The following is a 26,977-nucleotide window of genomic DNA, read 5'->3' on the forward strand; positions in this document are numbered from 1 at the left end:
AAATACTAAAAACAGACTGTAGGTTACTGTAAGGGAGAAGGATAGGGGGATGATGAAATAGATGAAGTAGATAAAGAGACACAAATGTCAAGTACAAAATAAATTAGTTATAGGAATGAAAGTAAAGCATGGAGAATATAACCAGTAATGTGTAATGTCTTGGTATGGTGGCAGGAAGTAGCTACAGTTGACATGGTGAGCTTTTGGTAATGTATATAATTGTTCAATCATGCTATGCATCTAAAACCAATACAACATTGTATAACTATATTCCAGTTAAAAAAATCTAAATGTCATTATTATAACATTTGAGGAAAAATAATTTTTTCATTAGTAATTACATTCTGGTCAATAAGCTTAGGCTAATCTGCTTTTAGTTTCAAATGGACAGAATTAGAGATCCCCTTTTGGTAATATATATATACCTTTTACAGAAATATTTCCTTAGAAACAAGCTTTATTATTCAAGAGGATTTAGGGGCTATTCAATAGTGAAACCAATTTTGTCTTTCCCATAGTTATGCAATGTAAAGTTGTGAATAAACTCAATTGCTATGAAAAACTCTTTGCTCTTGCTCTCTATCCTACAATATGAAACCAAATTTATTTTGTCTATTGTGTGGACTCTGCATTTGATGATTCTTCTTTCATTTATCACTTGATACATAAATTTGTGTTAATGAGGCTTCATCTTTCCCTGAGAAAGGAGAATTAAAATAATATTATTTCACCTTATGTTATGCAATAATGTCCAATACATTGCATGTAAATTGATCTTGATAAACCAAATTATATTTTTTCTCTAAGGAAGTATTCATTATAAAAGTATAACTTTTTTGAGAAAAATAATTGGTCTGAAATCATTATAAAATCCACCATTGAAAAAATAACAAAATTACCTTTCTATATTTTAAGTGTTCTCAAAATAAAATAATATAAAATCTAAAGCAATAAAGTACCCTGAGAATATGTGAGTAAGTATTTTAATATAACTAAGATGGGATATAATTTCAAATGATAACATATGTTTAAGATAGTAACAGACTTCACTATATATACATTTAAAATTTCCATTTAAGAACAAAAATATATCTTACACTAAAATGAAATGCAACTGACATGCCAGAAATTCTACAAAAGTGTTCTATTTATAAAATTATGGGCATGAAAAATATATTCTATCTTTTCTTTCTGTCTGTATCTGATTGCTTGGGTATCAATTTAATAAATTCACTTGAGGGTTCCTATGATCTCTAATGTGGTTCAATAAAAATAGTGTGTAGAAGAATATTTTCCTATATGTTTATCTATAAAGAAAAATGGTTTATTATTATTAAGGGCTTATTAAATGACAGGCAATAAATGTTTATTTAAATTTTTGCATATGGTTCCTTTAGTGAAACAGTTTATAAGTACTTTGGGAGGAACAGTCATGACTGGGCCAAAGCTTCTGTGGCAAAGGTAAAGGGACAAATTTTGCCATTTGGAAAAATGAGATTAAGTAGGTTAAATAATGTGAGCAAGGTCATGCAGATTGTGATTAGGAAGACTGGGATTCACCTCTAAATTTCTCTTTAAAGCCAAAATCCATGCCATTATGGCAAACTTTGGAAGCACAATATTGAGTTTTAGTGGTCCCTGAACCTCACTTCACTGAACTGGGAAAAGTACCCTCAGCCAATACTATCCTTAGTGAAAGAATGAATTTGGACCAAATTTTCAAACCCACAATTTTTATCAAAACCTGTGTCTGCAGTTTCTGAATTCAACAGGCTTAAGCGCTCAGGCTTCACTCAGAAACTGGGCTTTGGCTGATGAGTCACTCTCCTGAGTATCAACTCCTGTTGATGAGGTCCAAATCTTGACAGTAACTTTTAAAGTTTAATAATGATGTCTGTCATAATTTGAGGATTGGCTACTTTACTGAAAATTTGGAGAGATTGGTCAAGTTTATATTCTTGCTTTGAAACAGAGCTTTCTGCCATCTCATCAGCACTTTCTTTTCCTTGCTCTAGCACAAATTTCTCCTCATAGCAGTTCTAGCCATATTCAAGTCCCTGAGACATGAGCTGCATTACTAAGGTACCCCTCCCAACATATACTTACACACACACACACACACACACACAGAAAAATAAGTTGTTTCTGTGAAAAGCAATCAGGTGAATATAACGGTTCTCAGTTCAATACCAAAATCTTTCCAGAGATTGCTTTGCATCTCCCAACTCTGAACCCTAATGTTTTCTATGTTCTAACACTTATTGGATCATAGGAACAGATATGGGGCAAGGGCAAATCTTATTTGTAATGGACATTTCTTATTTTTCCACCCGTCAGCCACATTCCATCTTACTACTTACAGTACCTTGCTCCTGGTTTCTAGAAACTATCATTCTCTTACTCTAAGTGCTTCAGTAAAAGCATTTCTTTCCTATGACTGATTCAAGCATGAGATGCACAGCAGCCTAATTCAGACTGGTCAACCAGCGAGATGAAGGATAAGATGTCTGAGCTCTTAGGAAAGCCTGCTGTCTCTTTTTGGCTGGATTTGATCCTTAAAGAACATGTATGTCTCTGGAATTTTTGCAGCCCTCTGAAAATCATTTGTGGACAGGCGCCTAGAATGTAGACAGCAGAGCCAAGAGAGAATAAAATATTTCCTAGGATGTCATTTACCTCTTTATCAAGTTATACCTAAGGCTGCTTATTCTTGAGTTTTTTCAATTAAGGGAGATAAACCAAATTTTAGTTAGATTTTCTACTACTTGCTCAGAAACATACAAAACTAGTTAGAAAAGATAGCAGCATGACATACTGGTCTGAAAATATTTTAATCAAGCAAAATATAATCTACTAGGCACTGTCATTTCTTGTGTTTTCTAAAAATATTGTCAAAGATGTGTACAAATTTAATGCATAAAAATATTTTAATTTTCTGTTTTGCTTTCTAACCTAATTGAATATCACATTTTCAACATTCAGATGGTAAAATATTAAATGATATGTTATTTTGAATGATATCTTTTGTATTTAATGATATAGATAATATAAATTGAATTGCAAGTGATAGAAAATATAAGATATTGCTTAAAGGACAATCTGCTAAAAAGATGACAAAATATACTGAGCTAAATAAAATATTCAATAAGCTTATTTTTCACTGAGCTACCATTATTTGTAAAACTTTTTTTTTTATTTCCCCAACTGTGCATATAAAGTTTTGTTTACTTATTTATTTCTCTGCCCTCTCTTACATCATTCTGTGAATGTAGGAAATTAAAGAGTCAAGCCATTAGACACTTTGAAGTGTGTTCAACCATGGCCTGCTCTAGTATTCTGAGAAAGCAGATGGGGTACATTAGTGTAAGAAATAAACAGTGAATATTGTCAGTGCCCTTGAACTCTTCTTGAACCCATTCTGTGTTCGAACATTCTAAAAGGGTGCACTTTAGAATGTCAGAGAAGGTATAATATTATGTATGATAATTTGAAATCAGTTTTCACAATTGTTCCCTCTTGCACTTGAATTATCCTTTCTGTTTCAACTTTTCTGAATGTCCACTAATCTTAAATCATCTCCCCCTATTCTCAGAGTCAAGGCAGATATTCTGATTATATCTGTAGGCTCCTTACGTGCCCAAGATAAGGGTTGGCAAAATTTGAGTTTCACTTAGAGATGTTCCTCTTTGTATGTATGAACATTTTCTTACCTAGGGCCATACAGAAGAAGAAAAAGATGGCGGCGTGAGAGGTGAGACAGAGCCTTCCTCCTAAAATCATATATAATATGAAAATATAATTAATACAACTAATCCTGAGAGAGCAACAGGAAAGAGGACTGTGCCATACTGCATACACCTGGAGAAAAGAGCAGACCTCACAGAACAGGGTAACATACCAAAGCTTTTATCTTGCGGGACCAATACAAACAGAACAATATTTGCATTATAGGGGTGCCAGAAGAAGAAGAGAGAAAGGGACAGCAAGTGTCTTTGAGGAGGTAATGGCTGAAAACTTCCCCAATCTGGGGAAAGAGATAGTCTCCCAGGCCATGGAGATGCACAGATCTCCCAATACAAGGGACCCAAGGAAGACAACACCAAGACATATAGTAATAAAATTGGCAAAGATCAAGTATAAGGACAGACTATTTAAAGCAGCCAGAGAGAGAAATAAGATCACATACAAAGGAGAGCCCATCAGGCTAACATCAGACTTCTCAGCAGAAACCTTAAAGGCCAGAAGGGAGTGGCATTATATATTTAATGCAATGAAGCAGAAGGGCCTGGAACCAAGGTTACTTTATCTGGCAAGATTATGATTTAAATTTGAAGGACGGATTAAACAATTTCCAGATATGCAAAAGCTGAGAGAATTTACCTCCCACAAACCATCTCTACAGTCTATTTTGGAGGGACTGCTTTAGATGGAAGTGTTCCTAAGGTTTAACAGCTGTCACCAGAGGTAATAAAACAGGAAAGAACAGCTAATTACTAAGCAAATGCAAAATTAAATGAACTATCCCCAAAGTCAATCAAGGGATAGACAAACAATACAGAATATGATACCTAATATATAAAAAATGGAGGAGGAAGAAAAAGGAGGATAAAAAGAAAAGAACCTTTAGATTGTGTTTGTAATAGCATATTAAGTGAGTTAAGTTAGACTTTTAGATAGTAGGGAAGTTAACCTTGAACCTTTGGTAACCACGAGCCTAAAGTCTGCAATGGCAATAAGTACATACCTATCGATAATAACCCTAAATGTAAATGGACTGAATGTACCAATCAAAAGACATAGAGTCACTGAATGGATAAAAAAAAGACCCATCTATATGCTGCCTACAGGAGACTCACTTTAAACCCAAAGACATACAGAGACTAAAAGTGAAGAGATGGAAAAAGGTATTTCATGCAACTAACAGAGAGAAAAAAGCAGGAGTTGCAGTACTTGTATCAGACAAAATAGACTTCAAAACAAAGAAAGTCACAAGAGACAAAAGAAGGAAATTACATAATGATAAAGATGTCAATCCAACAAGAAGATATAACCATTATAAATATCTATGCTCCCAACAGAGGAGCACCCACATATGTGAAACAAATACTAACTGAACAGACATCTACAGAACTTTACACCCAAAAGCAACAGAATACACATTTTTCTCAAGTGCACATGGAATATTTTCAAGAATAGATCATATACTAGGCCACAAAAAGAGCCTTACTGAATTCATTTTCTTGCTTAGGATTTTCTTCATGTTGTATATACAATACAGTATGTTACTTCATCCCTCTCTATAGCGTCCTCTTAATCCTTTATAATTCCTTTAAGATTTCCTCACAAGCTTTTAGTTTCAGCTCAGGTTTTAGATTTGGTTATGGAAAAAGTGAAAAAAATAAGATCTATTTAAATAATTGAAATACTATTTCTATAAAAATTTGATTAATACTGTTTGAAAAAAATACTGTTTTCTAAAGCCTAGAGCAATTAAAAATTATATGTAATGTATATACATTAGTACATGCATAGTGTAATATATGTATAATGTTTATACATATGCATTTAACAAATTAAATAACTTGGTCTTTTAATATAAAGAGTGCAAACTTGTTAAAACATTATGGAAGTTTTCTTTTCCAAAATATATCTCCCAAATTAACAATGGGCTTGATATTTCTTCTGAGATTTGGTTTGAAGATTTCATAAGAGATAGTATGAAAATTTTAAATGTGCCAGAGTATGTTAATAATGTCTGTCAACTATTCATGAATAGCTCTTTCATTGGTAAAGAGGTAGTGGTAATACTCAACTGTTATTCCCTTCAGTCACAAGCTTTTTAACTACCATTGTGCAAAAAAAATAACTGTAACGTACCTGTGACAGAAACTAGATCCTTAACAGAGTTTTAGTACATTTAGACTGATATAATCCTGCTGCAGACTGGCACTGTGGAGGAGGCTGCTCAGCTGGAAGGCTTTAAATTAGTGATGGCCAATCTACTCCTATAAAATATTTCTAGGAAGATATGGCCTCTAGTTCTGAATGCAGCCAAGCTAAATGAAAACACATTTCTATGGACAGTCCTCTGGGTCTGAAGTATGCCAAGCTTGACTTAATTAATAAATCTGATTTATGGGCATTAAATATAAAGTTTATTCACAGCTCTGTAAAGGATGTTTTGCAGAGACCATTTTTACATATGCAATTTTTCATTTTCCAAAGGGAGAAGTGTGGGTTCTTCATGGGAAGTGAAAGAAAGATGCTTAATTTTATACATGCTTTTCTGCCCTTTCATTTTTGAGTCTGAAGTACTGTTTTTCTTCATTACATGTTGCTGCACTAAGTTAAAACAAAGATGCTGAAATAAAATGGAGAGGAGTATATTTGTCAGCTCCACAGAATTTCAGTGAACTTAAGAATCATTGGATTGACACATAAGTATTTGTAGATCATAATTATATAATTATACTATATTTATATATAAGGATCATGTACACAAACATAAAAAAAGAGTACATTACACACAATGCACATACATGAATACACTAGTTTAATTTTTTCCAGCTAACATCTTCAACTTTAGTATTTTTCTGTTTTCTTATTAAATATTTGATGCATACAAAATAGTATATGTAAAATATTTACAAGATATCAAAAAACTGTAATAATCTCCAATATACCTACTACCCAAATTAAGAAATAGAACAGTATTAAATCTTGCATGTAACTCTCCATAAAAATCTTTCCTTTCTCCACCCCAGTAGGTAACTACCATCAAGAAATTTTGTTATTTCTTTGTGTGTATGTGTGTGTGTGTGATTTCAGTACATATGTACCTAAACACAGTATGTCAACAGCTTTTGTTATCTGCTTGCTTTTAAATTATTATTCATTCATATTTAAGTATATACCTATATATCTAATTAAACAATTTTTATTAGTAATTCTATTATGTTTCTAAGATTCACTCATGTTATATACAGCTGTTGTCCATTTTTCAGTAGTGTATGTATAGCATTCCATTTTTTTAGTATGCCACAAAATTTCATCTATTTTTCCTGGATTGCTTTTTCTCTGTACAATAATGAACACTGTCATTATTAAAATTTCTTTACATGAATCCAGCATTAGTTTCTGGTTTTTTAGTACATGCATATTAATCTTTAGAGAATGTCAAATATTTTCCAAAATATGTTTACATATGTATGCTCCCACCAGCCCTGTATGAAAGAAACGGCTTCTTTGGTTGTCCCTCAGTCACTTGGTAGACTTTTAGATTTTTCCATTTTATTGAATGAATATATTAATATCCCTGCTTTATGAGGTTGACCTTCCCTTTTTCTGGACCATTTGTGCTTCCTCTTCTATGAAATTCCTGTTTATACTGGGCCCATTTTCTATCTGTAAGTTTGTCTTTTTCTCATTGATTTGTGGGAATTGTTATTTATTCTTTATACTTATACACTGTCTATTTTACATGTGTCAAATACCTTCTCCCAGGTTATAGCCCATATTTAATTTATGATGTTTTTCCACCCTCCTTAGATACAGTTCTCACAGGGATCCTGGCAAGACTGGAGGCTGAAAGGATTTACTGATACTGCCAAACTGTAAAGTAGAAACAGGCACTGAGCAGGAAAAGGAATAGTCTAACATCTGTAGGCCCTCCAATTTCCTCTTGACTACTTTGATTGGTTGCAACCAATGGGATAACATAGGGTAAGAAAACTGGGCAATGACAGTCATAGGGCTTAGATCCTGACAACAGACCACAGAAAATGAGTGTGGGGTGAAGTATATGAGATTAACAGTACAGCTTCTTAAATTTTATTTTGCCAAGTAAGTTATAATAGTTTTAGTTTTAATTTCCTCCTTATTTTGTGAAATCAATTTTATTTCTGGAGAAATAAAATTATGAAAACAGATATATTTATTGATCAAATTTTCTATGCTACTGTGAATGGTTAAAAAAATAGAGAAAATAGTAGATTAGGAACTAATGGATAGAAATATAAAACACCTCATTCATAGTATATGATTTTTGTGCTTTATTATTTTTAAAATCCTTCTATAAAAATATCCCAAATAATTCAAAATGAAAGACAGACATATAATGAAATAGTAAAGTGGATATATATATGTATATATAACAATAAAGTGGATACATTTACATTATATAAAATACATATAAATCACCACAGCCTATGAATATTAGTTCTATTCTTGTATCTCCACTTTATTCTCTAACATTTCAAAAGTTCCACCAGACTTCCTAGTTTACTTGCTGTAACTTCATGATTTGTCTCTAGTTTCTGGTAACATCTCTTTTAATTCTTTCTTCAGCTCAAATCAGAATAATCTCCCTTAATCAAATATTGTCTCCTTTATGTTTAAATCCCTTTTTTACTATAAATGTAATTTTTGAAATCCCAAGCACTTTAAAATATCTTAAATCTTCCATTGTGGTATAGCTTCTGCTTATATAACTTTAACTTTATTCTCTCATAAATTTTGTTTATTTCCCAATCTATTTTCAGTTTTTGCTTTAATATAGTTTTATTGAAAAACCTACTCCAATCCTTTAAATCTTATTGATCTCAGGATATTGTATTTTTTTCCTGGTATAATATTTTTAACTTAGTATTATCATTGCTTATCTTTCTGTATTCTAACACTGTACTCCATGGAAATAGAGTAGATTTCTCTCATTCATTTCTTTATGTCCAGCATTTTACACATGTGCAAGTTATATGGTTAGAGCATATATAGTTTGTGTGTAGGATATAAGGTACATAGTATACCTAGTATTTATTGACTTTATACATCTGCAAGATATATGGTATATAGTATAAGTAGTATATCAAGTATATGCAGATGCCAACTAGCAATAAAGACCATGTACCTGCACTTTTACTGGAATAAATGCACAGTTGGTTGTCCACAGAGTCACCTATAAGAGCCAAATCAGCCATACAGAGTTCCAGGGAAGTTGACACCTATGAGAAGCATTTGGATTTGACCAATATAGAAGGCCAGCAGATAGTTTGACTTCCACCCACAGCAGGTCATGCCAAGACATACCTCTTTCATATGCCTTCTCTGAAGGTGACCCCCAAGACTGAGCAAACTGCTATGCTGGTTTTAGAGATTTGACTAACTCAGTAATGCTCCCCTTTTTCTTGGCTGCCTGTTTATCTCTTCTCGTCACATCTCCCATCCTTGTAAAGTGTTAACATGTAACTTTTTCTTAAGGCTTTACTGTTTTTCTAGGAAAGATGCAGACCAGGACTCTAGAATGGTCCAAAAATGGTGCTAAAAAGATCTTAGGACTTGATTTTGGAATTGGTTTGCTCACCTGTCTGAAGATGAGAACCCAAAGTACCCAAAGGTGAAAATTTCCATGTAACAACTCTAGGCATTTGGTGACATCCCAATTACTAAAGCTCTCATCTGTGGTTAATTAGGATAAGGTGAAGGTAAAAAGTCAGGTGCTAGTATATCAACTAGCTTCTGAATTTTACCAGTATGTGCACAGTGATAATTATAAAGATTGTGAAGCTTTGATAAATTGAAAGCTTTGCAAAAGGAAAAAGAAAGACTGGAAGTTAACTCTTAAGACCTGGTATGGGAAGTAGAAGTCTTTTCAGTAATTTAAAGAGAGTCGTCCCATCTTTGAACTCTAAAAACGCTGTGTTGAAAATAGGTCCTGGGATCTGATCATAAAAGTTACAGGGCTGAAAGAGACTTCACACATGAAGTCTCAAAAGGTCTCCCATTTCAAATCCCTAGGAGTGAAGGAGCAGAATCCCTAAGCCAAGTAAGGAAATATTTGAGTTAACAAACCTGAGATTGTTTAACTCCATAGTACCCCTTCTAGCTAGTGGAAGCATTGATTGTCATCTTGTCAAAATAGCCCTACCTTGCTATCCCCTGGAACCTGTACTAACTTGACTAGAAAGCTCACAAGAAGACCACTTTCCTCAAGATTTACCCTCACTGACACTCATGGCTTTCAGACAAAAACAATCAAGTCTTAGAATAGTATACTAGAAAAGCTGTGCTCCAAGAATAGCCTACAGGTCAAGCAGTGGCAGGACTAGACAAGAAGTGGCAGAACATAAATGTGTGGGTTTGTAGGGTATTAGGCTAGAGGAAACAAAGTATAAGACTTGTTTATAGGAGAAGCCAATAATATAGGAAAAGCTACTTGTAACAAACGACTTAATATTTTGTCACAGGCACTTGGAGTTGTTCCTATTAGTTTGTTGGGCTGTCTCTTTGAAACTTGGGTATGAATATGACATACAGATAATTGAATGATGTGTTGAAATTTCATTGAATTAATGTACAGGAAAGGTATCAGGATATTCTGAGAGATGTCTTTGTTAGTATGAATTTACTGTGTAAGAGGTGGTATTTTCAACAAGTTTCCTGATGATGAAAATATTACTTCAAAAAGATAACAGACAGGGATCTTGATCATCTTGACAACAGGAAGAATATTATGCTGATCCTTTAGATTAGTGATATGCAAATTGAACTTGCTGAGCAGAAACTCTCAAGTCACTCAGATGTGCAAATAAGATAATTGTGTGCTACAAGGTAAAAAATAAACCTTAGAGAAGTTTAGAGTCCTTGCCAACCAAAGCATTTGGGCTTCCATGGTTCCAGGTATATTTTTATCTTCTCTAAAGCAAAGGATTAAAACAATATTGCAACATAGCATCTGACAGATCCACAGCAGTTCATGGTTCTCTGGATTTTAGATGTGCATACAGTGATCTCAGAAATACTACTCTAACTCATTCATCAGGTGACTTGGAAGGCTGCTACCTTCAAAAGGGGGCTAGAACAAGAAAGGGCTTCGCAACAATTCCAGCCTCCAGGAAAAACTATCCTATAACCTAAGCCTTATCACCTACCATAGTTCTGGAGGTGTTTTAGGTAGATAAAAATGCTTTGTAGGAATCTCTGCTTTATCTCATTAGGAGAGTCTCAGAAGAGACTCAGGTTTTTGGAGCAAATCTGTGGTAGAGGGCTACTTTCCTTTTGAAAAACAGTTCTTTCTATGATATTAGAATCAGTCCACCCCACAAAATAAACAAACACAAAGCAAATGAGAAACTGACTATGGACACTAATTGTCTCTGTGACCTGACCTGCGCATTTTGAACAGAGTGTTTAATAAAATATACTGAATCAAAAAGGCACATGGCACAGCAGCAGTCCACATTCAGGATTAGGCTTGAGCATGTAGAGTCTAAAAGACACAAGAAAATTATATGAACGAGTCAGTCACCAACTTCTATAACCTTGGTGCTTCTCCTTCACCATACTCCTAGAGGCCCAGCAAAATTCCCTTTGGGAACAGCATAATAAAAGCCTCAAACTGTGTTCATGGATGAGCCAGTGCAATACGTCAACACCATTGTGGAGTGGACGGCTGTAGCATTAAAGATCTACCTGTAGATAACCCTGAAGGACAGTGGTGAAGAAAATCTCATTGTTATGAGCAGTAAAGTTGTTCTACATTCTATGGAGGGAGAAATATGCTGAAAGGTGGATTTACTCTGACTTCTTTCAGGGGCCTGCAGGAAACAAAAGTGGAATTTTAAGTGCAAAGAAGTCCCAGGATGAGGTATGTGGTTTTATTCATGGCAGTGAGTAAAAGTATGGGAATCTTAATGTCCATTAGAAAACATGGGCTAAGAAGATTATTACTTAGGAAGAGGCACTCAGTAATTACATAGACAGGTTGATTTCACACATGGACTTCAACCAACCTCTCTTTCTCAACTACCACCAGTATGGGAGCAATGAGCACTCGAGCAGGTTGCCAGGATAATGAACTCCAGCACATGGCTAACTCTTATCAAGGCTATCTAGTATGGCCATCATGGACCCTATCTGCCAGGAGAAAAATCTGATGCTAATCCCTAGATAGGCAACATTTTTTTGATTGACCCATTAACTACTTGGACCCCTGTGATCCTATGGGGATCCAGTACATCTTAAAAGGAATCCATATACATTCATGTATGGTATCATCTTCTCTTCCTTCAGTACCTCACCCAGCCTCACCACTTAAGACAGTTTACAAAATGCCCAATCTGTTGACATGATATCATATAACATTGCTTTGGCCTAAAGGGTGACAGGTCCCTTGGCAAGGGAATTACAGCAATGAGCTCATGACCACAGAATTCATTGTTTTTATTTAGTTGATTGGTTGGCTTGCTTTAACTTTCAATGATTTACTCTATCAAATGTGAGACAGCCATTGTAGTGTAAAAGCAGGATAACCCACTGATTCCTCAGCTAAGATTCCAATTCACTGCACACAATCTGAAAGTTGGTGTACTATACTCCAAATTTAAAAATGCATATGGGTGTAACTGTGCCTGATATGTTAGTGGTGCACCCAAAGCTGAAATAAACTTGTCTGGCAAACTGTGTATTTAAGCTGAATTCATGCCTTTCTTGAACACTCCTAGTAACCAACATGTAGGATTTGTTTCCCTAATATCTTAGATTCTACAGTGTTAGAGGTCTTGGTTCTCACCACTTGTTAATTCGTTGGCCTTTGTTATGCTTTTGGTGACTTCAAGAAGTTGTATATAAATTTGACTCTTTAAACTAGCAATTTGAATGTTTTGATCATTTTTTCTCTATTTTCTTGATTGCATTAAAATGACAATTTAATGTGTTATTCATATATTTATAGAAATTAGAGGCCATGTTTTTATTATGTTATTTATTAAATAAATGTACTCTAGGACATGTAACCTATAATAAAAAAAATATCAAGATACATATTAATTGTGAATGATTGATACCAGAAAGAGAAATAAGGGCTTAGTTGAGGGTAAATTCAGTTGAAGAGACAGTAGGGCTATGCTAAAAAGTGAGAGAACAAAGGGAACAGTTGAGAAGGTGGGAAAAATGAAGGATATTTCAGATAGATAAAGAAGAAAGAAAGTACTTTCTCTATTGCTTACATGCAAGCCTTGTTATATGTATAGATGATGGATTTTATAAACAGAATTTCCATTTCTATGTGTTAATTAAGTATTTTGTACAAATCCCTTTCAATATTCCACCTTGATACAAAATTAATACCAAATAGAATATCTTTTAAGGAGCAACAATGGGTCCAATGCATTTTCTCTCTTTGAAATAGTTTGAGAGCTTACGCAGCTCTATTGTAATGTAAATAAGACTACTATAGTAATTTTGGATGGGTATTTTAAAAAGCAGTTATTGACTGTCAGTAGTATTTATGGTATCCCCAAATGCTTTAGTGGCTCTCTTAAGATGCAAAAATGTGAGGACAAATAAGCAGCTTTCAGAATAGATACTAATGAAGGCAAATGAAATCCTGTTAGTATTAGCTTCCTTTGTATAAGTTCTTTAGCTCTTTTAGAAATTCTTCAGGTATCAGAAAAGTAGTAAACATTTACCAATGTTATTTTCAAAAATCCTTCCGTCATTTTCTTTGATCCGGTCACATTTGGGGAAGAGGATTATTAAATCTATCTTAAGGTGGCATTTTGAGTAGAAAATAGAAAACCTGTTAGTAGTTACCACTGATGGTATTTTTAAAAAACTTTTTATGGAAAGGAGAAGCTTTCAGGTATTATTGATATACATTCTTATGAAGGTTTCACATGAAAAATAATGTGGTTACTACATTTGCCCATATTATCAAGTCCCCACCCATACCCCAATGCAGTCACTGACCATCAGTATAGTAAGATGCCACAGATTCACTGTTTGCCTTCTCTGTGCTACACTCTTTTCCCCTTGACCCCCCACACCATGCGTACTAAACATAATACCCCTCAATCCCCATCTCCCTAACTCCCGATCTGCCCTCCCACACTCCTCCCCTTTGGTAACGACTACTCCCTTCTTGGAGTCTGTGAGTCTGCTGCTGTTTTGTTCCTTCAGTTTTTTCTTTGTTCTTATACTCCACAAATGAGGGAAATAATTTGGCACTTGTCTTTCTCCACCTGGCTTATTGCACTGAGCATAGTATCCTCCAGCTCCATCCATGTTGTTGCAAATGGTAGAATTTGTTTCTTCTATGGCTGAATAGTATTCCATTGTGTATATGTACCACCTCTTCTTTATCCATTCATCTACTGATAGACACTTAGGTTGCTTCCATTTCTTGGCTATTATAAATATGCTGTGATAAACAGAGGGGTGCATATATCTTTTTTGAGTCTGAGAAGTTGTATTCTTTGGGTGAATTCCAAGGAGTGAGATTCCCAGGTCAAATGCTTTTTCTATTTTAGTTTTTTGAGGAACTTCCATATTGCTTTCCACAGTGGTTGAACTAGTTTACATTCTCACCAGCAGTGTAGGAGGGTTCCCCTTTCTCCGCATCCTCACCCGCATTTGTTGTTCTTAGTCTTTTCGATGCTTGCCATCCTTACTGGTGTGAGGTGATATCTCATTGTGGTTTTAATTTGCATTTCCTGGATAATTAGTGATGTGGAGCATCTTTTCATGTGTCTGTTGGCCATCTCAGTTTCTTCTTTGGAGAACTGTCTCTTCATATCCTCCACCCATTTCTTGATCAGGTTATTTGCTTTTTGGATGTTGAGACATGTAAGTTCTTTATATATTTTGGATGCTAAGTCCTTGTCAGATATGTCATTCACAAATATATTCTCCCATACTGTAGGATGCCTTTTTGTTCTATTGATGGTATCCTTTGCTGTACAGAAACATTTTAGTTTGATGTAGTCCCATGAGTTCATTTTTGCTTTCATTTCCCTTGCTCGAGGAGGTGCATTCAGGAAGAAGTTGCTCATGTTTATATTAAAGAGATTTTTGCCTATGTTGTCTTCTAAGAGTTTTATGGTTTCATGACTTACATTCAGGTCTTTGATCCATTTCAAGTTTACTTTTGGGTATGGGATTAAACAATAATCCAGTTTCATTCTCTTGTACGTAGCTGTCCAGTTTTGCCAACACCAGCTGTTGAAGAGGCTGTCATTTCCCCATTGTATGTTCATGGCTCCTTTATCATATATTAATTGACCATATACGTTTGGGTTAATGTCTGGAGACTCTATTCTGTTCCACTGGTCTGTGGCTCTGTTCTTGTGCCAGTACCAAATTGTCTTGATTACTGTGGGTTTGTAGTAGAGCTTGAAGTCAGTGACCATAATCCCCCCAGCTTTATTTTTCCTTCTCAGGATTGCTTTGGCTATTTGTGGTCTTTTATGATTCCATATGAATTTTAGAACATTATTCTCTAAGTCGTTGAAGAATGCTCTTGGTATTTTGATAGGAATTGCATTGAATCTGTAGATTGCTTTAGGGAGGATGGCCATTTTGACAATATTAATTCTTCCTATCCATGAGCACAGGCTGTGTTTCCATTTACTGGTATCTATTTTAATTTCTCTCATGAGTGTCTTTTAGTTTTCAGAGTATAGGTCTTTCATTGCTTGGTTAGGTTTATTCATAGATATTTTATTATTTTTGATGCAACTGTGAATGGAATTGTTTTCCTAATTCTCTCTATGCTAGTTCATTGTTAGTGTATAGGAATGCCACAGATTTCTGCATATTAATTTTGTATCCTGCAACTTTGCTGAATTCAGATATTAGATCTAGTAGTTTTGGAGTGGATTCTTTAGGGTTTTTTAAGTACAATATCATGCCATCTGCAAACAGGGACAGTTTGACTTCTTCTTTGTCAATCTGGATGCCTTTTATTTCTTTGTGTTGTCTGATTGCCATGGCTAGGACCTCCAGACTATGTTGAATAGAAGTGGGGAGAGTGGGCATCCCTGTCTAGTTCCCGATCTTAAAGGAGAAGCTTTCAGCTCCTCGCTGTTAAGCATAATGTTGGCTGTGGGTTTGTCAAATACGGCCTTTATTGTGTTGAGGTACTTGCCTTCTATCCCCATTTTGTTGATAGTTTTTATCATGAATCGATGTTGAATTTTGTCGAATGCTTTTTCAGCATCTATGGAGATAATCATGTGTTTTTTTTCCCCTTATCTTTGTTGATGTAGTGGATGATGTTGATGGATTTTTGAATGTGGTACCATCCTTGCATCCCTGGAATAAATCCTACTTGATCATAATGGATTATCTTTTTGATGTATTTTTGAATTCGGTTTGCTAATATTTTGTTGAGTATTTTTGCATCTATGTTCATCAGGGATATTGGTCTGTTTTTTCTTTTTTTGTGGTGACTTTGCCTGGTTTTGGTATTATAGTGATTTTGGCCTTATAGAATGAGTTGGGAGTAGTCCCTCTTCTTCTACACTTTGGAAAACTTTAAGGACGATTGGTATTAGGTCTTTACTAAATGTTTGATAAAATTCAGTGTTGAAGCCATCTGGTTCAGGAGTTTTGTTCTTAGGTAGTTTTTGATTAACAGTTCAATTTCATTTCTGGTAATTGGTCTGTTCAGATTTTCTGTTTCTTTCTGGGTCAGACTTGGAATGCTGTATTTTTCTAGAATGTTGTCCATTTCTTCTAAGTTATCCATTTTGTTAGCATATAATTTTTCATAATATTCTGTAAAAATTCTTTTGTATTTCTGTGGTGTCCGTAGTGGTTTTTTCTTTCTCATTTCTTATTCTATTTATATGTGTAGACTTTCTTTTTTTCTTGATACGTCTGGCTAGTGGTTTATCTATTTTGTTTATTTTCTTGAAGAACCAACTCCTACTTTCTATTGTTTTATTCTTATCAATTTTATTTCTGCTCTAATCTTTATTATGTCCCTCCTTCTACTGACTTGGGCCTCATTTGGTCTTCTTTATCTAGTTTCGTAAATTATGAGTTTATACTGCTCATATGGGATTGTTCTTCTTACCTATTGTAGGCCTGTATGGCAATATACTTTCCTCTTAGCATAGCCTTTGCTGCATCCCACAGATTTTGCAGTGTTGAATTATTGTTGTCTTTTGTCTCCATATATTGCTTGATCTCTGTTTTTATTTGGTCATTGATCCATTGATTATTTAGGTTATTTAGGAGCATGTTGTGAAGCCACCATGTGCTCGTGGGGTTTTCCATTTTCTTTGCATAATTTATTTCTAGTTTCATACCTTTGTGGTCTTGGAAAGTGGTTGGTACAATTTCAATCTTTTTAAAATTACTGAGGCTCCTTTTGTGTCCTAATATATGATCTATATTTGAAAATCTTCCATGTGCACTTGAGAAGAATGTGTATTCTGCTGCTTTTCAGTGTAGAGTTCTGTAGATATCTGTTATGTCCATCTTTTCTAATGTGTTTTTCAGTGTCTCTATCTCCTTACTTATTTTCTGTCTGGTTTATCTGTCCTTCAGAGTGAGTGGAGTGTTGAAGTCTCCTAGAATGAATGCATTGCATTCTATTTCCCCTTTTAATTCTGTTAGTATTTGTTTCATATATGTATGTGCTCCTGTGTTGGGTGCATAGATATTTATAATTGTCATGTCTTCTTGTTAGATTGACCCCTTTATCGTTAATTGACCTTCTTTGTCTCTTGTGACTTTCTTTGTTTTGAAGTTTAGTTTGTCTGATACAATTCCTGCAACTCCTGCATTTTCTCCCTATTACTTGCATGAAATATCTTTTTCCATAACTTCACTTTTAGTTTGTGTATGTCTTTGGGTTTAAAGTGAGTCTCTTCTAGGCAGCATATAAATGGGTTTTGTTTTTTTGTGTGTTTATTTTTTGAGTTATATGTAACTTTTTTTTATATCATTAATTTACAATTACTTGAACAACATTATGGTTACCAGACTCCCCCTATCATCAAGTCCCCCCAACATACCCCATTACAGTCACTGCCCATCAGTTTAGTAAGATGATACAGAATCATTACTTGTCTTCTCTGTATATACTGCCTTCCCCATGTCCCCCCACCTCTACATTTTGTGTGCTAATTGTGATGACCCTATTTCCCCCTTATCCCTCCCTTCCCACCCATCCTCCTTAGTCCCTTTCTCTTTGGTAACGTTTAGTCCATTCTTGGGTTCTGTTAGTCTGCGGCTGTTTTGTTCCTTCAGTTTGCTTTATTTTCATGCTCCACAGATGAGTGAAATTATTTGATACTTGTCTTTCTCTGACTGGCTTATTTCACTGAGCATAACACCCTCTAGCTCCATCCATGTTGTTGCAAACGGTAGGATTTGTTTTCTTCTTATGGCTGAATAATATTCCATTCTGTATATGTATCACATCTTCTTTATCCATTCATCTACTGATGGACACTTAGATTGTTTCCATTTCTTGGCTATTGTAAATAGTGCTGCCATACACATAAGGGTGCATATGTCTTCTTCAAACTGGACTCCTGCATTCTTAGGGTAAATTCCTAGATCAAATGGTACTTCTATTTGTAGTGTTTTGAGGAACCTCCATTCTGCCTTCCACAATGGTTGAACTAGTTTACATTCCCACCAGCAGTGTAGGAGGGTTCCCCTTTCCTCACATCCTCACCAACATTTGTTGTTGTTTGTCATTTGGATGGTAGCCATCCTAACTGGTGTGAGGTGATACCTCATTATGGTTTTAATTTACATTTCTCTGATGATTAGTGATGTGGAGCATCTTTTCATGTGCCTGTTGGACATCTGAATTTCTTCTTTGGATAAGTGTCTGCTGAGCTCCTCTGCCCATTTTTTAATTGGCTGATTTGCTTTCTGTTTGTTGAGGTGCATGAGCTCTTTATATAATTTGGATGTCAACACCTTATTGAATATGTCATTCATGGATATATTATCCCATACTGTAGGATGTCTTTTTGTTCTACTGATGGTGTCATTTGCTATACAGAAGCTTTTTAGTTTGATATAGTCCCACTTGTTCATTTTTGCTTTTGTTTCCCTTGCCCAGGGAGATATGTTCATGAAGAAGTTGCTCTTGTTTATGTCCAAGAGATTTTTGCCTATATTTCTTTCTAAGAGTTTTATGGTTTCATGACTTAGATTCTGGTCTTTGATCCATTTTGAGTTTACTTTTGTGTATGGGGTTAGACAATAATCCAGTTTCATTCTCTTACATGTAGCTGTCCAGTTTTGCCGACACCAGCTGTTGAAGAGGCTGTCATTTTCCCACTGTATATCCATGGCACTGTTATCATATATTAGTTGACCACATATGCTTGAGTTTATATCTGGTCTTTCTATTCTTTTCCACTGGTCTTTGGGTCTGTTCTTGTGCCAGTACCAAATTATCTTGATTACTGTGGCTTTGTAGTAGAACTTGAAGTCAGGGAGCATAATTCCCCCAGCTTTATTCTTCCTTCTCAGGATTTCTTTGGCTATTCACAGCCTTTTGTAGTTCCATATGAATATTACAACTATTTGCTCTAGTTCATTGAAGAATGCTGTAGGTGTTTTGATAGGGATTTCATTGAATCTGTAGATTGCTTTAGGCAGTATGGCCATTTTGACAATATTAATTCTTCCTAGCCAACACAATGGCATGGATTTCCATTTATTAGTGTCCTTTTTAATTTCTCTTAAGAGTGTCTTGTAGTTTTCAGGGTATGTGTTTCACTTCCTTGGTTAGGTTTATTCCTGTGTATTTTATTCTTTTTGGTGCAATTGTGAATGGAATTGTTTTCTTGGTTTGTCTTTCTGCTAGTTCATTGTCAGTGTATAGGAATGCAACAGATTTCTGTGTATTAATTTTGTATCCCGCAACACCAATGAATTCTGTTACTTGATCTAGTAGTTTTGGAGTGCATTCTTTAGTCTTCCTTAAGTACAATATCATGTCATCTGCAAACAGGGACAGTTTGACTTCTTCTTTGCCAATCTGGATGCCTTTTATTTCTTTGTGTTGTCTGATTGCCATGGGTAGGACCTCCAGAGCTATGTTGAATAAAAGTGGGGAGAGTGCGCATCCTTGTCTTGTCCCCAATCTTAAAGGAAAAGCTTTCAGCTTCTCGCTGTTAAGCATAATGTTGGCTGTAGGTTTGTCATATATGGCCTTTATTATGTTGAGGTACTTGCCTTCTATACCCATTTTGTTGAGAGTTTTTATCATGAATGGATGTTGAGTTTTGTTGAATGCTTTTTCAGTATGTATGGAGATGATTGTGTGACTTTTGTCCTTCTTTTTGTTGATTTAATGGATGATGTTGATGGATTTTCGAATCTTGTACCACCCTTGCATTCCTGGGATGAATCCCACTTGATCATGATGGATGATCTTTTTGATATATTTTAAAATTCGTTTTGGTAATATTTTGTTGAGTATTTTTGCATCTATGTTCATCAGGGATATTGGTCTGTAATTTTCTTTTTTTGTTGTGTCTTTGCCTGGTTTTGGTATTAGAGTAATGCTGGCCTCATATCATGAGTTTGGGATTATTCCCTCCTCTTCTACTCATTGGAAAACTTTAAGGAGGATGGGTATTAGGTCTTCACTAAATGTTTGATGAAATTCAGCAGTGAAACCATCTGGTTGAGAGGTTTTGTTTTTAGGTAGGTTTTTGATTACCAGTTCAATTTCATTACTGATAATTGGTCTGTTCAGATTTCTATTTCTTCCTTTGTCAGACTTGGAAGGTTCTATTTTTCTAGAAACTTGTCTATTTCTTCTAGGTTATCCCATTTCTTAGCATATAATTTTTCTTATTATTCTGTCATAATTCTTCGTATTTCTGTGGTGTCCGTAGTGATTTTTCCTTCCTCATTTCTGATTCTGTTTATGAGTGTAGACTCTCTTTCTCTCTTGATAAGTCTGGCTAGGGGTTTATCTATTTTGTTGATATTCTAGAAGAACCATCTCTTGCTTTCATTGATTCTTTCTATTGTTTTATTCTCCTCAATTTTATTTATTTCTGCTCTAACCTTTATTATGTCCCTCCTTCTACTGACTTTGGGCCTTATTTGTTCTTCTTTGTCTAGTTTTGTTAATTGTGAATTTAGACTGTTCATTTGGGATTGTTCTTCTCTCCTGAGGTAGGCCTGTTTTGCAGTATACTTTCCTCTTATCATGACCTTCACGGCATCCCACAGATTTTGTGTTGAATTATTGTTGTCATTAGTCTCCACGTATTGCTTGATCTCTGTTTTTATTTGGTCCTTGATTCATTGATTATTTAGGAGCTTGTTATTAAGCTTCGATGTGTTTGTGGGCTTTTTCATTTTCTTTGTGTAATTTATTTCTAGCTTCATACCTTTGTGATCTGATAAACTGGTTGGTACAATTTCAATCTTTTTTAATTTACAGAGGCTCTTTTTGTGTCCTAGTGTATGATCTATTCTTGAAAATGTTCCATGTGCACTTGATAAGAATGTGTATCTTGTTGCTTTTGGATATAGTGTTCTGTAGATGTCCATTATGTCCATCTGTTCTCATATTCTGTTCAGTGCCTCTGTGTCTTTACTTATTTTCTGTCTCATTGGTCTGTCCTTTGGAGTGAGTGGTGTGTTGAAGTCTCCTAAAATAAATGTATTGCATTCCATTTCCCCCTTTAATTGTTAGTATATGTTTCACATATGTAGGTATTACTGTGTTGGGTGCATAGATATTTGTAATAGTTATATCCTCTTGTTGGACTGACTCTTTTATCATTATGTAATGTGCTTTTTTGTCTCTTGTTACTTTATTTGTTTTGAAGTCTATTTTGGCTGATACAGGTACTGCACCTCCTGCTTTTTTCTCCCTATTAGTTGCATGAAATATTTTTTTCCATCCCTTTACTTTCAGTCTGTGTATGTTTTTGTGTTTGAAGTGAGTCTCTTGTAAGCAGCATATAGATGGGTCTTGTTTTTTTATCCATTCAGTAACTCTATGTCTTTTGATTGTTGCATTCAGATGACTTACATTTAGGGTGAATATCAATATGTCTGTACTTATTGTCATTGCAGGCTTTAGATTTGTGCTATGAAAGGTTCCAGGGTAATTCCTTACTATCTAACAGTCTAATTTAACTCACTTTGTATGCTATTACAAACACTATGTAAAGGTTTTGGTTTTTTTCTCTCATTTTTCTTCCTCCTCCATTCTTTGTATGTTATGAATCATATTCTGTACTCTTTGCCTATCCCTTGGGTGACATCTATTTCACCTTAGGAATACTTCCATCTATAGGAGTTCCTCCAAAATGCACTATAGAGGTGGTTTGTGGGAGGTAAATTCTCTCAGCTCTTGCTGATCTGGAAATTGTTTAATCCCTCCTTCACTTTTCTATGATAACCTTGCAGATAAAGTATTCTTGTTTCATGGCCTTTGTGCTTCATTGCATTAAATATATAATGCCACTCCCTTCTGGCCTGTAAAGTTTCTGCTGAGAAGTCTGATAGCCTGATGGGCTTTCCTTTGTGTATTATTTTATTTCTCTCTCTGGCTGCTTTTAATAGTCTTTCCTTATCCTTGATCTTTGCCATTTTAATTATTATATGTCTTAGTGCTGTCTTCCTTGGGTGCTTTGTGTTGGGTGATCTGTGCATCTCCGTGGCCTGGGAGACTATCTCCTTCCTCAGATTGGGGAAGTTTTCAGTAATTACTTCCTCAAAGATATTTTCTATCCCTTTTTCTCTCTCTTCTTCTTCTGGTACTCCTATAATGCAAATATTGTTTCATTTGGATTGGTCATACAATTCTCTCAATATTCTTTCATTCTTAGAGATCCTTTTTTTCCCCTGTGCCTCAGCTTCTTTTTATTCCTCTTCTCTAGTTTCTATTTCATTTATCATCTACTCCACCATATCTAATCTGCTTTTAATACCCTCCATTGTTCTCTTCAATGATTGCATCTCCGACCAGAGTTCATTCCTAAATTCTTGAATATTTTTCTGTACCCCCTGAGCATTTAATGATTATTATTTTGAAATCCATTTCAGAAAGATTCATGAGGTCAATGTTATTTAAATCTTTCTCAGGAGTCGTATTCATAATTTTTCTTTGAGCCAGGTTCATTTGGCGGTTCATATTTGTATATGGCACCCTTTAGTGCCCAGAAGCTCTACTCTCTGGAGTTGCTCAGCCCCTGAAGTAATGTCAGGTTTCCCAGGGGAGTGGTATTGGTGCCTGGGGAGGATAGAGCTGTTTCCTGCTTCCTGGCTGCTATGCCTGTCTCTACTGCCTGAACCAGTGGGCCAAGCACACAGGTGTAAGCTTCTGTGCTTTGCATTCGTAGTTGCTGTAGACAGATCTTCTCTCTCACTGGCCTAACACCATGGTAGGTTTGGCCGGTTTGCGCACCAGGTGGGGCTGGCCGGGAGAAAAGCACAGTAGGCTGTGTATCATGGAGGGGGTCCTTGGAGCTGTGTAGCCGGTCAGGGAGCTTGAGCACCTGAAAATTGTGAAAGCTCCCAACCTGCTGGGCAGAGTGCACCTGGACAATTTTGTCTACCTGTCGTTTCTCCTGAGCAGTAAGCCTTACCTCTTTAGCAGCCCTCTTGCTGCTAGGAAATCTCTCAGACTCTCTGCATTTCTTTTGTCCCAGAGCTGCCAGATATGGACCCCTGCTTTCCACAAGTGGCTGGAATCTCAGTCTCTCCAGGAATTCTGCTTGTCTTAGCTTTCCAACTCCCTAATTAAGAGAGTACCATGCAAGCACCATGAAGTGTAGGTTTGTATTCCCAGAGTAGATCTTCAGAGTTAGGTATTCCGCAGTCCTAGGCTTCCACTCCCTCCTTGCTCTGTATCTCTTCCTCCTGCCAGTGATCTGGGGTGGGGGAAGGACTTGGGTCCCACCAGGCCAAGTCTTTAGTATGTTACCCTGTTCTGTGAGGTTTTTTCTTTTCTCCAGGTATATGCAGTTTGGCGCAGTCCTCTTTTCTTGTGCTCTTGCAGGATTAGTTGTATTAATTATATTTTATTATTATATTCGGTTTTAGGAGGAAACCTCTGTCTCACCTCTCATGCCGCCATTTAATCCTCTCGAAATTTACATCCCCATTGATGCTATTGCTTGATAGTATTATTACCATTACAATTGACAAAATACACATGATAAACTTGCATAGTTTAATGTGGGTTCCCAAAATAGTTGAAAGAAATTAAAACATGTAAAATTTAGTGTGTATTGGCAGTTAAAATGAATTATATAAAACTTTAATGATTAAGTTAGCTTTAATAGAGGTACAAAAGATGCTTAATTTCTTATAAAAAAGTTATGAGAAACTTGAGGGAGCCAAGACGGCAGCGTGAGTAGAGCAGTGGAAATCTCCTCCCAAAACCACATATATCTATGAAAATATAACAAAGACAACTCTTCCTAAAAATAGACCAGAGGACACAGGACAACATCCAGACCACATCCACACCTGTGAGAACCCAGCGCCTGCAGAAGGGGGTAATATACAAGCCCCAGCCCCGCTGGACCTGATTGCCCTTCCCCCCAACTCCAGGCAGGAGGAAAGGAGTCGGAGCTGGGAGGGAGAGGGAGCCCAGGACTGCTGAACACCCAGCCCCAGCCATCCGGACCAGAGCGCAGAAACAGTGCATACGCGGGGCCCTGGACACTAGGGAAACAGGGCAGCAGGACTGGTGAGTGGGTGCCTGAGGCCGAAGCTGGAGAACAAAGAAATGGGAGTAGCCATTTTTTTTTTTAGTGCATTTTGGAAGTCTTAAAGGGACAGGGACCCCAATACTAGGGGAACAGGGCAGCAAGACTGGTAAGCGGGTGCCTGAGGCCAGCGCCTGAGGACAAAGAAAAGTGAGTGATTGGGTTTTTTTTCAATTCTTTATTTAATTATTATTTCTTTTTTGTTGTTGTTGTTTTGGTTTGGCTAGTGTTTTTTGGAAGTCTTAAAGGGGAAGGGTGGGACACTTAGTCCAGAGGCAGGGAATCTGGGGATCTCTGGGCACTCTAACCCCCTGGGCAGCAGGGAGCATGGAGGCCCCTTAAGGAGATAAATAGCCTCCTGGTCACCTCCCCTCCAACAGAGCTCCACCATTTTGAAGCAGCGGCACGAGCCAGGCCATGCCCACAGCAACAGGGGAGATAATCTCCATAGCAGCCGGGCAGGAAGCAGAAGCCCTGTCTGCACGCAGCTGCCCAGCACAAGCCACTAGAGGTCGCTGTTCTCCCAGGAGAGGAAGGCCACAAACCAACAAGAAGGAAAGCTCTTCCAGCCGTCACTTGTACCAGCTCTGCAAAACTATCTCTATCACAATGAAAAGGCAAAACTACAGGCAGAGAAAGATCACAGAGTCAACATCTGAAAGGAGACAGACCTAACCAGTCTTCCTGAAAAAGAATTCAAAATAAAAATCATGAACATGCTGACGGAGATGCAGAGAAAAATGCAAGAGCAATGGGATGAAGTCCGGAGGGAGATCACAGATGCCAGGAAGGAGATTACAGAAGTGAAAGAAACCCTGGAAGGATTTATAAGCAGAATGGATAAGATGCAAGAGGCCATTGAAGGAATTGAAACCAGAGAACAGGAACGCATAGAAGCCGACATAGAGAGAGACAAAAGGATCTCCAGGAATGAAACAATATTAAGACAACTGTGTGACCAATCCAAAAGGAACAATATCCGTATTATAGGGGTACCAGAAGAAGAAGAGAGAGAAAAAGGGATAGAAAGTGTCTTTGAAGAAATTATTGCTGAAAACTTCCCTAAAACTGGGGGATGAAATAATCGAAGAGATCACAGAAATACACAGAACTCCCAAAAGAAAGGATCCAAGGAGAACAACACCAAGACACATAATAATTAAAATGGCAAGGATCAAGGACAAGGAAGGAGTTTTAAAGGCAGCTAGAGAGGAAAAGGTCACCTATAAAGGGAAACCCATCAGGCTATCATCAGACTTCTCGACAGAAACCCTACAGGCCAGAAGAGAATGACATGATATATTTAATACAATGAAACAGAAGGGCCTTGAATCAAGGAAACTGTATCCAGCACGACTATCATTTAAATATGATGGTGGGATTAAACAATTCTGAGACAAGCAAAAGCTGAGGGAAATTGCTTCCCACAAACCACCTCTACAGGGCATCATACAGGGACTGCTCTAGATGGGAGCACTCCTAAAAAGGGCACAGAACAAAACAACCAACATATGAAGAAAGGAGGAGGAGGAATAAGAAGGGAGAGAGGAAAAGAATCTCCAGACAGTGTATATAACAGCTCAATAAGCAAGCTAAGTTAGGCAGTAAGATACTAAAGAGGCTAACCTTGAACTTTTGGTAACCATGAATTTAAAGCCTGCAATGGCAATAAGTACATATCTCTCAATAGTCACCCTAAATGTAAATGGACTGAATGCACCAATCAAAAGACACAGAGTAATAGAATGGATAAAAAAGCAAGACCCATCTATATGCTGCTTACAAGAAACTCACCTCAAATCCAAAGACATGCACAGACTAAAAGTCAAGGGATGGAAAAACATATTTCAAGCAAACAACAGTGAGAAGAAAGCAGGGGTTGCAGTACTAATATCAGACAAAATAGACTTCAAAACAAAGAAAGTAACAAGAGATAAACAAGGACAGTATATAATGATAAAGGGCTCAGTCCAACAAGAGGATATAACCATTCTAAATATATATGCACCCAACACAGGAGCACCAGCATATGTGAAACAAATACTAACCGATCTAAAAGGGGAAATAGACTGCAATGCATTCATTTTAGGAGAATTCAACACACCACTCACCCCAAAGGATAGATCCACTGGGCAGAAAATAAGTAAGGACACAGAGGCACTGAACAACACAGTAGAGCAGTTGGACCTAATAGACATCTATAGAACTCTACATCCAAAAGCAGCAGGATATACATTCTTCTCAAGTGCACATGGAACATTCTCCAGAATAGACCACACACTAGCCCACAAAAAGAGCCTCAGTAAATTCCAAAATATTGAAATTCTACCAACCAATTTTTCAGACCACAAAGGTATAAAACTAGAAATAAATTCTACAAAGAAAAAAAAAGGTTCACAAACACATGGAGACTTAACAGCATGCTTCAAAATAACCAATGGATCAATGAACAAATCAAAATAGAGATCAAGGAATATATA

Source organism: Manis pentadactyla, chromosome 8 (assembly GCF_030020395.1).
Source record: "Manis pentadactyla isolate mManPen7 chromosome 8, mManPen7.hap1, whole genome shotgun sequence".
Classification (NCBI taxonomy): domain Eukaryota; kingdom Metazoa; phylum Chordata; class Mammalia; order Pholidota; family Manidae; genus Manis; species Manis pentadactyla.